The sequence below is a fragment of the Chiloscyllium plagiosum genome, unplaced genomic scaffold, assembly GCF_037043375.1.
Source record: "Chiloscyllium plagiosum isolate Xiang-an unplaced genomic scaffold, Cpla_swu_hap1 HiC_scaffold_42, whole genome shotgun sequence".
Classification (NCBI taxonomy): Eukaryota; Metazoa; Chordata; class Chondrichthyes; order Orectolobiformes; family Hemiscylliidae; genus Chiloscyllium; species Chiloscyllium plagiosum.
Window position 1 is genome coordinate 51,650,802 of NW_028270180.1, and position 14,132 is coordinate 51,664,933.

The window sequence follows — 14,132 nt, forward strand, 5'->3', positions numbered from 1 at the left end:
CAGACAATGCTGAAAAGAGAGAAAGAAAGAACATAATAAGAATTGGCCGTAAAAAGTGAATTTCACCAATCACAGTCTCGATTAGATTACCTTTCCCTTCCGATGTTTCCAGGACGGAAATGGAAGATATTCAATAAGGTATGACATCGAAATTCATTGGAACGATTTTCCCATTAGCTAGAAACCCAAATAACCAACGAGTAGAGTCACCGTAGGACTTCGTTTCACAACAGCGATGAAATAACAGTCTCCATTCGGTTCCAGTAAAAGCTCAACTTGCCTGGGACGGCAGAACTGTTTGCGATTTTCCGCGCGGGAGACGAACACGATCATGACAGTAGAGACATTTTGAAATATTTGGCAGTATCCCACACCACAGTTAATTCCCTGGGAAGCAAACCCATTTTACTTTTGTTTTCAACATCAATAGACAGTGGGCAACGAAACAGCGTTGGAGTTGATCAGCAGAAATGGCAGTGGTGGGATTCGAATCCACGCCCCTTTCGAGACTGGAACTTGGATCCAGCGCCTTAGACCGCTCGGCCACACTACCAGCCGGCCGCGCCGCCTCATTTTCTTGTATTTCCAATTGTCCTCCTGCATAACAACAGATGCAAAGTCACATGATAAGGGTTCCATGATTCCTCTCGGACTCGCACAGCTGCTGGGATGTCCTCTCGGACTCGCACAGCTACAATGTCAATTTCGCAGCAGATATTGATAGCCCATCAGTCCAGTCAAAAATCAATGGTAAGCTGAGTCTATCTTCTCAGACTCTTTTCAGCTACAAATGTATCTGTGAGTGCGTGAGAATATGGGTTCGCTTATGATTTGGTCAAATAACCATGAGCTGCTTGACATTACTGCAATTTCGAATCTCGCTTTGCTAAATGATTTCACCCATTGCTCGAAACAGGACGACTTTCACGTTTGCACGGAACATGAAACACACCGGACGACAGGGAAAATGCACAAACCTGAGCAGGCCGTAATCCACATCATACCGTGCAGCATAGTTTCAGTCGCTGTGTCTGTTTTTTTTTCAGAATAAGAGTCCCAAAGAATGTTCTCCACCCTAAAACCGGAGGTAACATTACAATCCGAGAACGACAGATCACATTGTGAGAATGCTCTGACCTCGGAGCCAGTTCTAGAAGCCACTTTCCTTGCCTTTTACCTTAACCGTGCAATGTGCTGCAGAGATGTTCACACCTGGACATGAGCCACATGGATACTAACTGCGTTGGAAACCTAAGTGGGAATCGACGACAAGCGACTCAATAAATTTTGCTAAATTCCATGGTGCTTTTTAGAAATGCAGTTTCTGTTCACCTCAATCAAAACGGCAGTTTCTGAACATAGTAACAGAAGTCAAAAGGTAATTACCTCACCCCACCCTCACTCCGGAAGAGCTGCTAACTGTCCTTGAGTGCTTTTTGTTCTCGATGTGAAGAGCTTTCACGCCTGAGTCACCTTCACGTCTCTGGTTGCTGAGTGAATCACAAAGAAGGAATTTCACCAGAGCTGCAACTGCCTCACTTCTCCACTCGCCCTCCCCGTTTACATTTTCCTGCTCGTCAGTGATTTAAAGAAAACCAAATGGATGCGATGTCATTCTGTAGCCTCTCTGTCGATTCCACCGTTTCAGTTCCAACATGACTTAGATCTCGGGGCGGACCTTAATACTAGCGACGCTATGAATGCGCAAGTCGAAAGATTCCTCTGAGAGTGCAATTTCTTTCATTGCTGTTGCTGATTGAATGAGCCACGAACGTGCGAATTGCTCCAAAATATGATTCAGGATATCTGGTGCCAATTCTCGCACGTTGAATCACGATTGACAGCTTCCAAATGAGGTCTTTCTGAGACGACCTTGGGGTACATTTGACAGACAGACAAGTTCAGGAATTCGTGGTGCGCTGTGACACCAGCGCATCAGCTTCTTTCCTGTCTTTGAACCGATCCGTCGGCGCAAGGAAGGCAAATGCGGTACTGCTTTTCGTGGAAGGATCAGAAGGCGGTAACTACATTCTCCAACAGAATGGCATATGATCATAACCAGGTTGGAGAAAAACCTAACAACGCTTTGCACTGTAATTAAATGGAATTGCATTACATTTCACTACCAGAGCAGATTTGTTCAAGCAAATTCGAAGGCAGGTTTGCAGATGGGAAAGCATGCAAGAAAGCTCAGCTCTTGTCCATGAAAAAGGCTGCAGTTGAAGAACAAAACAGCTCCTGCCCAGTTTCGAACTGGGGACTTTTCGCGTGTTAGGCGAACGTGATGACCACTGCACTACAGAAACGAGCCACTGCCGTGCGTGCTCCGGCTCAGTGGCGTCCAGCACTGAAAGTTGAATCCGTTCTACGTTTCACCTTTTTGTTTCCAATAGCTCGGAGGAGGCTATTACACTCAGAAAATTGCAAAGGTAATCGGGTGAGTTTCTGGATATGGTGCGTTGAGAGGGTTTGGGGCCAAATGCTGGGGAACGGGACTTGTTTAGTTTTGGCTATGTGGTGAGCATGGACGAGGTCCACCGAAGTATCTTTTTCCACGATGTACCCCAATAACGTCATGTTGCTTCCACCGGCTTTAAAGGATTACTTTTTAGCGGAGTTTGCCATCGCAGTCTGTGGCACAATCATTTAGTCTGTTCGACTGCTCACGGGAAAGGTAGTATTGTGAAACACTGCAGAAACGAACGACTTCCTTACTTTAGCTCCGACTGACCATACTCTGTGAAATTTTCCCAGATCCTCAGCTGAGGATTTTTGCTGCTGGAAGTTACCTCAGAAACTCTGTTAAATCGAAATGTATTGAGCGAATCGCAAAACAGAAAGCATTTAACACGGAACACAAACGAAACTGGCATTTTCAGACACAGAGATGCATGAATGCTAAATGTGATACAGTCCGAGGGCATGAGTCATAAAGTAATCTCACAACTAACAACAGGGCATTTCCAAACGACTCTTTCAAACATACTGCAGCCTTAGTGCACCACCACTTTCCAGACAATGCTGAAAAGAGAGAAAGAAAGAACATAATAAGAATTGGCCGTAAAAAGTGAATTTCACCAATCACAGTCTCGATTAGATTACCTTTCCCTTCCGATGTTTCCAGGACGGAAATGGAAGATATTCAATAAGGTATGACATCGAAATTCATTGGAACGATTTTCCCATTAGCTAGAAACCCAAATAACCAACGAGTAGAGTCACCGTAGGACTTCGTTTCACAACAGCGATGAAATAACAGACTCCATTCGGTTACAGTAAAAGCTCAACTTGCCTGGGACGGCAGAACTGTTTGCGATTTTCCGCGCGGGAGACGAACACGATCATGACAGTAGAGACATTTTGAAATATTTGGCAGTATCCCACACCACAGTTAATTCCCTGGGAAGCAAACCCATTTTACTTTTGTTTTCAACATCAATAGACAGTGGGCAACGAAACAGCGTTGGAGTTGATCAGCAGAAATGGCAGTGGTGGGATTCGAATCCACGCCCCTTTCGAGACTGGAACTTGGATCCAGCGCCTTAGACCGCTCGGCCACACTACCAGCCGGCCGCGCCGCCTCATTTTCTTGTATTTCCAATTGTCCTCCTGCATAACAACAGATGCAAAGTCACATGATAAGGGTTCCATGATTCCTCTCGGACTCGCACAGCTGCTGGGATGTCCTCTCGGACTCGCACAGCTACAATGTCAATTTCGCAGCAGATATTGATAGCCCATCAGTCCAGTCAAAAATCAATGGTAAGCTGAGTCTATCTTCTCAGACTCTTTTCAGCTACAAATGTATCTGTGAGTGCGTGAGAATATGGGTTCGCTTATGATTTGGTCAAATAACCATGAGCTGCTTGACATTACTGCAATTTCGAATCTCGCTTTGCTAAATGATTTCACCCATTGCTCGAAACAGGACGACTTTCACGTTTGCACGGAACATGAAACACACCGGACGACAGGGAAAATGCACAAACCTGAGCAGGCCGTAATCCACATCATACCGTGCAGCATAGTTTCAGTCGCTGTGTCTGTTTTTTTTTTCAGAATAAGAGTCCCAAAGAATGTTCTCCACCCTAAAACCGGAGGTAACATTACAATCCGAGAACGACAGATCACATTGTGAGAATGCTCTGACCTCGGAGCCAGTTCTAGAAGCCACTTTCCTTGCCTTTTACCTTAACCGTGCAATGTGCTGCAGAGATGTTCACACCTGGACATGAGCCACATGGATACTAACTGCGTTGGAAACCTATGTGGGAATCGACGACAAGCGACTCAATAAATTTTGCTAAATTCCATGGTGCTTTTTAGAAATGCAGTTTCTGTTCACCTCAATCAAAACGGCAGTTTCTGAACGTAGTAACAGAAGTCAAAAGGTAATTACCTCACCCCACCCTCACTCCGGAAGAGCTGCTAACTGTCCTTGAGTGCTTTTTGTTCTCGATGTGAAGAGCTTTCACGCCTGAGTCACCTTCACGTCTCTGGTTGCTGAGTGAATCACAAAGAAGGAATTTCACCAGAGCTGCAACTGCCTCACTTCTCCACTTGCCCTCCCCGTTTACATTTTCCTGCTCGTCAGTGATTTAAAGAAAACCAAATGGATGCGATGTCATTCTGTAGCCTCTCTGTCGATTCCACCGTTTCAGTTCCAACATGACTTAGATCTCGGGGCGGACCTTAATACTAGCGACGCTATGAATGCGCAAGTCGAAAGATTCCTCTGAGAGTGCAATTTCTTTCATTGCTGTTGCTGATTGAATGAGCCACGAACGTGCGAATTGCTCCAAAATATGATTCAGGATATCTGGTGCCAATTCTCGCACGTTGAATCACGATTGACAGCTTCCAAATGAGGTCTTTCTGAGACGACCTTGGGGTACATTTGACAGACAGACAAGTTCAGGAATTCGTGGTGCGCTGTGACACCAGCGCATCAGCTTCTTTCCTGTCTTTGAACCGATCCGTCGGCGCAAGGAAGGCAAATGCGGTACTGCTTTTCGTGGAAGGATCAGAAGGCGGTAACTACATTCTCCAACAGAATGGCATATGATCATAACCAGGTTGGAGAAAAACCTAACAACGCTTTGCACTGTAATTAAATGGAATTGCATTACATTTCACTACCAGAGCAGATTTGTTCAAGCAAATTCGAAGGCAGGTTTGCAGATGGGAAAGCATGCAAGAAAGCTCAGCTCTTGTCCATGAAAAAGGCTGCAGTTGAAGAACAAAACAGCTCCTGCCCAGTTTCGAACTGGGGACCTTTCGCGTGTTAGGCGAACGTGATGACCACTACACTACAGAAACGAGCCACTGCCGTGCGTGCTCCGGCTCACTGGCGTCCAGCACTGAAAGTTGAATCCGTTCTACGTTTCACCTTTTTGTTTCCAATAGCTCGGAGGAGGCTGTTACACTCAGAAAATTGCAAAGGTAATCGGGTGAGTTTCTGGATATGGTGCGTTGAGAGGGTTTGGGGCCAAATGCTGGGGAACGGGACTTGTTTAGTTTTGGCTATGTGGTGAGCATGGACGAGGTCCACCGAAGTATCTTTTTCCACGATGTACCCCAATAACGTCATGTTGCTTCCACCGGCTTTAAAGGATTACTTTTTAGCGGAGTTTGCCATCGCAGTCTGTGGCACAATCATTTAGTCTGTTCGACTGCTCACGGGAAAGGTAGTATTGTGAAACACTGCAGAAACGAACGACTTCCTTACTTTAGCTCCGACTGACCATACTCTGTGAAATTTTCCCAGATCCTCAGCTGAGGATTTTTGCTGCTGGAAGTTACCTCAGAAACTCTGTTAAATCGAAATGTATTGAGCGAATCGCAAAACAGAAAGCATTTAACACGGAACACAAACGAAACTGGCATTTTCAGACACAGAGATGCATGAATGCTAAATGTGATACAGTCCGAGGGCATGAGTCATAAAGTAATCTCACAACTAACAACAGGGCATTTCCAAACGACTCTTTCAAACATACTGCAGCCTTAGTGCACCACCACTTTCCAGACAATGCTGAAAAGAGAGAAAGAAAGAACATAATAAGAATTGGCCGTAAAAAGTGAATTTCACCAATCACAGTCTCGATTAGATTACCTTTCCCTTCCGATGTTTCCAGGACGGAAATGGAAGATATTCAATAAGGTATGACATCGAAATTCATTGGAACGATTTTCCCATTAGCTAGAAACCCAAATAACCAACGAGTAGAGTCACCGTAGGACTTCGTTTCACAACAGCGATGAAATAACAGTCTCCATTCGGTTCCAGTAAAAGCTCAACTTGCCTGGGACGGCAGAACTGTTTGCGATTTTCCGCGCGGGAGACGAACACGATCATGACAGTAGAGACATTTAGAAATATTTGGCAGTATCCCACACCACAGTTAATTGCCTGGGAAGCAAACCCATTTTACTTTTGTGTTCAACATCAATAGACAGTGGGCAACGAAACAGCATTTTAACAAGCTGCAGCGTTGGAGTTGATCAGCAGAAATGGCAGTGGTGGGATTCGAATCCACGCCCCTTTCGAGACTGGAACTTGGATCCAGCGCCTTAGACCGCTCGGCCACACTACCAGCCGGCCGCGCCGCCTCATTTTCTTGTATTTCCAATTGTCCTCCTGCATAACAACAGATGCAAAGTCACATGATAAGGGTTCCATGATTCCTCTCGGACTCGCACAGCTGCTGGGATGTCCTCTCGGACTCGCACAGCTACAATGTCAATTTCGCAGCAGATATTGATAGCCCATCAGTCCAGTCAAAAATCAATGGTAAGCTGAGTCTATCTTCTCAGACTCTTTTCAGCTACAAATGTATCTGTGAGTGCGTGAGAATATGGGTTCGCTTATGATTTGGTCAAATAACCATGAGCTGCTTGACATTACTGCAATTTCGAATCTCGCTTTGCTAAATGATTTCACCCATTGCTCGAAACAGGACGACTTTCACGTTTACACGGAACATGAAACACACCGGACGACAGGGAAAATGCACAAACCTGAGCAGGCCGTAATCCACATCATACCGTGCAGCATAGTTTCAGTCGCTGTGTCTGTTTTTATTTCAGAATAAGAGTCCCAAAGAATGTTCTCCACCCTAAAACCGGAGGTAACATTACAATCCGAGAACGACAGATCACATTGTGAGAATGCTCTGACCTCGGAGCCAGTTCTAGAAGCCACTTTCCTTGCCTTTTACCTTAACCGTGCAATGTGCTGCAGAGATGTTCACACCTGGACATGAGCCACATGGATACCAACTGCGTTGGAAACCTATGTGGGAATCGACGACAAGCGACTCAATAAATTTTGCTAAATTCCATGGTGCTTTTTAGAAATGCAGTTTCTGTTCACCTCAATCAAAACGACAGTTTCTGAACATAGTAACAGAAGTCAAAAGGTAATTACCTCACCCCACCCTCACTCCGGAAGAGCTGCTAACTGCCCTTGAGTGCTTTTTGTTCTCGATGTGAAGAGCTTTCACGCCTGAGTCACCTTCACGTCTCTGGTTGCTGAGTGAATCACAAAGAAGGAATTTCACCAGAGCTGCAACTGCCTCACTTCTCCACTCGCCCTCCCCGTTTACATTTTCCTGCTCGTCAGTGATTTAATGAAAACCAAATGGATGCGATGTCATTCTGTAGCCTCTCTGTCGATTCCACCGTTTCAGTTCCAACATGACTTAGATCTCGGGGCGGACCTTAATACTAGCGACGCTATGAATGCGCAAGTCGAAAGGTTCCTTTGAGAGTGCAATTTCTTTCATTGCTGTTGCTGATTGAATGAGCCACGAACGTGCGAATTGCTCCAAAACATGATTCAGGATATCTGGTGCCAATTCTCGCACGTTGAATCACGATTGACAGCTTCCAAATGAGGTCTTTCTGAGACGACCTTGGGGTACATTTGACAGACAGACAAGTTCAGGAATTCGTGGTGCGCTGTGACACCAGCGCATCAGCTTCTTTCCTGTCTTTGAACCGAGCCGTCGGCGCAAGGAAGGCAAATGCGGTACTGCTTTTCGTGGAAGGATCAGAAGGCGGTAACTACATTCTCCAACAGAATGGTATATGATCAGAACCAGGTTGGAGAAAAACCTAACAACGCTTTGCACTGTAATTAAATGGAATTGCATTACATTTCACTACCAGAGCAGATTTGTTCAAGCAAATTCGAAGGCAGGTTTGCAGATGGGAAAGCATGCAAGAAAGCTCAGCTCTTGTCCATGAAAAAGGCTGCAGTTGAAGAACAAAACAGCTCCTGCCCAGTTTCGAACTGGGGACCTTTCGCGTGTTAGGCGAACGTGATGACCACTACACTACAGAAACGAGCCACTGCCGTGCGTGCTCCGGCTCAGTGGCGTCAAGCACTGAAAGTTGAATCCGTTCTACGTTTCACCTTTTTGTTTCCAATAGCTCGGAGGAGGCTGTAACACTCAGAAAATTGCAAAGGTAATCGGGTGAGTTTCTGGATATGGTGCGTTGAGAGGGTTTGGGGCCAAATGCTGGGGAACGGGACTTGTTTAGTTTTGGCTATGTGGTGAGCATGGACGAGGTCCACCGAAGTATCTTTTTCCACGATGTACCCCAATAACGTCATGTTGCTTCCACCGGCTTTAAACGATTACTTTTTAGCGGAGTTTGCCATCGCAGTCTGTGGCACAATCATTTAGTCTGTTCGACTGCTCACGGGAAAGGTAGTATTGTGAAACACTGCAGAAACGAACGACTTCCTTACTTTAGCTCCGACTGACCATACTCTGTGAAATTTTCCCAGATCCTCAGCTGAGGATTTTTGCTGCTGGAAGTTACCTCAGAAACTCTGTTAAATCGAAATGTATTGAGCGAATCGCAAAACAGAAAGCATTTAACACGGAACACAAACGAAACTGGCATTTTCAGACACAGAGATGCATGAATGCTAAATGTGATACAGTCCGAGGGCATGAGTCATAAAGTAATCTCACAACTAACAACAGGGCATTTCCAAACGACTCTTTCAAACATACTGCAGCCTTAGTGCACCACCACTTTCCAGACAATGCTGAAAAGAGAGAAAGAAAGAACATAATAAGAATTGGCCGTAAAAAGTGAATTTCACCAATCACAGTCTCGATTAGATTACCTTTCCCTTCCGATGTTTCCAGGACGGAAATGGAAGATATTCAATAAGGTATGACATCGAAATTCATTGGGACGATTTTCCCATTAGCTAGAAACCCAAATAACCAACGAGTAGAGTCACCGTAGGACTTCGTTTCACAACAGCGATGAAATAACAGTCTCCATTCGGTTCCAGTAAAAGCTCAACTTGCCTGGGACGGCAGAACTGTTTGCGATTTTCCGCGCGGGAGACGAACACGATCATGACAGTAGAGACATTTAGAAATATTTGGCAGTATCCCACACCACAGTTAATTCCCTGGGAAGCAAACCCATTTTACTTGTGTGTTCAACATCAATAGACAGTGGGCAACGAAACAGCATTTTAACAAGCTGCAGCGTTGGAGTTGATCAGCAGAAATGGCAGTGGTGGGATTCGAATCCACGCCCCTTTCGAGACTGGAACTTGGATCCAGCGCCTTAGACCGCTCGGCCACACTACCAGCCGGCCGCGCCGCCTCATTTTCTTGTATTTCCAATTGTCCTCCTGCATAACAACAGATGCAAAGTCACATGATAAGGGTTCCATGATTCCTCTCGGAATCGCACAGCTGCTGGGATGTCCTCTCGGACTCGCACAGCTACAATGTCAATTTCGCAGCAGATATTGGTAGCCCATCAGTCCAGTCAAAAATCAATGGTAAGCTGAGTCTATCTTCTCAGACTCTTTTCAGCTACAAATGTATCTGTGAGTGCGTGAGAATATGGGTTCGCTTATGATTTGGTCAAATAACCATGAGCTGCTTGACATTACTGCAATTTCGAATCTCGCTTTGCTAAATGATTTCACCCATTGCTCGAAACAGGACGACTTTCACGTTTACACGGAACATGAAACACACCGGACGACAGGGAAAATGCACAAACCTGAGCAGGCCGTAATCCACATCATACCGTGCAGCATAGTTTCAGTCGCTGTGTCTGTTTTTATTTCAGAATAAGAGTCCCAAAGAATGTTCTCCACCCTAAAACCGGAGGTAACATTACAATCCGAGAACGACAGATCACATTGTGAGAATGCTCTGACCTCGGAGCCAGTTCTAGAAGCCACTTTCCTTGCCTTTTACCTTAACCGTGCAATGTGCTGCAGAGATGTTCACACCTGGACATGAGCCACATGGATACCAACTGCGTTGGAAACCTATGTGGGAATCGACGACAAGCGACTCAATAAATTTTGCTAAATTCCATGGTGCTTTTTAGAAATGCAGTTTCTGTTCACCTCAATCAAAACGACAGTTTCTGAACATAGTAACAGAAGTCAAAAGGTAATTACCTCACCCCAGCCTCACTCCGGAAGAGCTGCTAACTGCCCTTGAGTGCTTTTTGTTCTCGATGTGAAGAGCTTTCACGCCTGAGTCACCTTCACGTCTCTGGTTGCTGAGTGAATCACAAAGAAGGAATTTCACCAGAGCTGCAACTGCCTCACTTCTCCACTCGCCCTCCCCGTTTACATTTTCCTGCTCGTCAGTGATTTAATGAAAACCAAATGGATGCGATGTCATTCTGTAGCCTCTCTGTCGATTCCACCGTTTCAGTTCCAACATGACTTAGATCTCGGGGCGGACCTTAATACTAGCGACGCTATGAATGCGCAAGTCGAAAGGTTCCTCTGAGAGTGCAATTTCTTTCATTGCTGTTGCTGATTGAATGAGCCACGAACGTGCGAATTGCTCCAAAACATGATTCAGGATATCTGGTGCCAATTCTCGCACGTTGAATCACGATTGACAGCTTCCAAATGAGGTCTTTCTGAGACGACCTTGGGGTACATTTGACAGACAGACAAGTTCAGGAATTCGTGGTGCGCTGTGACACCAGCGCATCAGCTTCTTTCCTGTCTTTGAACCGAGCCGTCGGCGCAAGGAAGGCAAATGCGGTACTGCTTTTCGTGGAAGGATCAGAAGGCGGTAACTACATTCTCCAACAGAATGGCATATGATCAGAACCAGGTTGGAGAAAAACCTAACAACGCTTTGCACTGTAATTAAATGGAATTGCATTACATTTCACTACCAGAGCAGATTTGTTCAAGCAAATTCGAAGGCAGGTTTGCAGATGGGAAAGCATGCAAGAAAGCTCAGCTCTTGTCCATGTAAAAGGCTGCAGTTGAAGAACAAAACAGTTTCTGCCCAGTTTCGAACTGGGGACCTTTCGCGTGTTAGGCGAACGTGATGACCACTACACTACAGAAACGAGCCACTGCCGCGCGTGTTCCGGCTCACTGGCGTCCAGCACTGAAAGTTGAATCCGTTCTACGTTTCACCTTTTTGTTTCCAATAGCTCGGAGGAGGCTATTACACTCAGAAAATTGCAAAGGTAATCGGGTGAGTTTCTGGATATGGTGCGTTGAGAGGGTTTGGGGCCAAATGCTGGGGAACGGGACTTGTTTAGTTTTGGCTATGTGGTGAGCATGGACGAGGTCCACCGAAGTATCTTTTTCCACGATGTACCCCAATAACGTCATGTTGCTTCCACCGGCTTTAAAGGATTACTTTTTAGCGGAGTTTGCCATCGCAGTCAGTGGCACAATCATTTAGTCTGTTCGACTGCTCACGGGAAAGGTAGTATTGTGAAACACTGCAGAAACGAACGACTTCCTTACTTTAGCTCCGACTGACCATACTCTGTGAAATTTTCACAGATCCTCAGCTGAGGATTTTTGCTGCTGGAAGTTACCTCAGAAACTCTGTTAAATCGAAATGTATTGAGCGAATCGCAAAACAGAAAGCATTTAACACGGAACACAAACGAAACTGGCATTTTCAGACACAGAGATGCATGAATGCTAAATGTGATACAGTCCGAGGGCATGAGTCATAAAGTAATCTCACAACTAACAACAGGGCATTTCCAAACGACTCTTTCAAACATACTGCAGCCTTAGTGCACCACCACTTTCCAGACAATGCTGAAAAGAGAGAAAGAAAGAACATAATAAGAATTGGCCGTAAAAAGTGAATTTCACCAATCACAGTCTCGATTAGATTACCTTTCCCTTCCGATGTTTCCAGGACGGAAGTGGAAGATATTCAATAAGGTATGACATCGAAATTCATTGGGACGATTTTCCCATTAGCTAGAAACCCAAATAACCAACGAGTAGAGTCACCGTAGGACTTCGTTTCACAACAGCGATGAAATAACAGTCGCCATTCGGTTCCAGTAAAAGCTCAACTTGCCTGGGACGGCAGAACTGTTTGCGATTTTCCGCGCGGGAGGCGAACACGATCATGACAGTAGAGACATTTTGAAATATATGGCAGTATCCCACACCACAGTTAACTCCCTGGGAAGCAAACACATTTTACTTTTGTTTTCAAAATCAATAGACAGTGGGCAACGAAACAGCATTTTAACAAGCTGCAGCGTTGGAGTTGATCAGCAGAAATGGCAGTGGTGGGATTCGAATCCACGCCTCTTTCGAGACAGGAACCTGGATCCAGCGCCTTAGACCGCTCGGCCACACTACCAGACGGCAGCGCCGCCTCATTTTCTTGCATTTCCAATTGTCCTCCTGCATAACAACAGATGCAAAGTCACATGATAAGGGTTCCATGATTCCTCTCGGACTCGCACAGCTGCTGGGATGTCCTCTCGGACTCGCACAGCTACAATGTCAATTTCGCAGCAGATATTGATAGCCCATCAGTCCAGTCAAAAATCAATGGTAAGCTGAGTCTATCTTCTCAGACTCTTTTCAGCTACAAATGTATCTGTGAGTGCGTGAGAATATGGGTTCGCTTATGATTTGGTCAAATAACCATGAGCTGCTTGACATTACTGCAATTTCGAATCTCGCTTTGCTAAATGATTTCACCCATTGCTCGAAACAGGACGACTTTCACGTTTGCACGGAACATGAAACACACCGGACGACAGGGAAAATGCACAAACCTGAGCAGGCCGTAATCCACATCATACCGTGCAGCATAGTTTCAGTCGCTGTGTCTGTTTTTTTTTTCAGAATAAGAGTCCCAAAGAATGTTCTCCACCCTAAAACCGGAGGTAACATTACAATCCGAGAACGACAGATCACATTGTGAGAATGCTCTGACCTCGGAGCCAGTTCTAGAAGCCACTTTCCTTGCCTTTTACCTTAACCGTGCAATGTGCTGCAGAGATGTTCACACCTGGACATGAGCCACATGGATACCAACTGCGTTGGAAACCTATGTGGGAATCGACGACAAGCGACTCAATAAATTTTGCTAAATTCCATGGTGCTTTTTAGAAATGCAGTTTCTGTTCACCTCAATCAAAACGGCAGTTTCTGAACATAGTAACAGAAGTCAAAAGGTAATTACCTCACCCCACCCTCACTCCGGAAGAGGTGCTAACTGCCCTTGAGTGCTTTTTGTTCTCGATGTGAAGAGCTTTCACGCCTGAGTCACCTTCACGTCTCTGGTTGCTGAGTGAATCACAAAGAAGGAATTTCACCAGAGCTGCAACTGCCTCACTTCTCCACTCGCCCTCCCCGTTTACATTTTCCTGCTCGTCAGTGATTTAAAGAAAACCAAATGGATGCGATGTCATTCTGTAGCCTCTCTGTCGATTCCACCGTTTCAGTTCCAACATGACTTAGATCTCGGGGCGGACCTTAATACTAGCGACGCTATGAATGCGCAAGTCGAAAGGTTCCTCTGAGAGTGCAATTTCTTTCATTGCTGTTGCTGATTGAATGAGCCACGAACGTGCGAATTGCTCCAAAACATGATTCAGGATATCTGGTGCCAATTCTCGCACGTTGAATCACGATTGACAGCTTCCAAATGAGGTCTTTCTGAGACGACCTTGGGGTACATTTGACAGACAGACAAGTTCAGGAATTCGTGGTGCGCTGTGACACCAGCGCATCAGCTTCTTTCCTGTCTTTGAACCGAGCCGTCGGCGCAAGGAAGGCAAATGCGGTACTGCTTTTCGTGGAAGGATCAGAAGGCGGTAACTAC

General features: G+C 45.5%; 3 non-coding genes across 3 annotated transcripts; all 3 read right to left on the reverse strand.

The window, feature by feature from the left end:
• Window positions 1-5,246: 5,246 nt before the first annotated feature.
• On the reverse strand, window positions 5,247-5,319 carry trnav-aac (transfer RNA valine (anticodon AAC)). The gene has a single exon. It is a non-coding gene; the product is annotated as a tRNA-Val (tRNA).
• Window positions 5,320-8,276: 2,957 nt separating this feature from the next.
• Window positions 8,277-8,349, reverse strand: trnav-aac (transfer RNA valine (anticodon AAC)). Its single transcript has one exon. It is a non-coding gene; the product is annotated as a tRNA-Val (tRNA).
• Window positions 8,350-11,306: 2,957 nt separating this feature from the next.
• trnav-aac (transfer RNA valine (anticodon AAC)) lies at window positions 11,307-11,379 on the reverse strand. Its single transcript has one exon. It is a non-coding gene; the product is annotated as a tRNA-Val (tRNA).
• Between the last annotated feature and the right edge of the window lie 2,753 nt (window positions 11,380-14,132).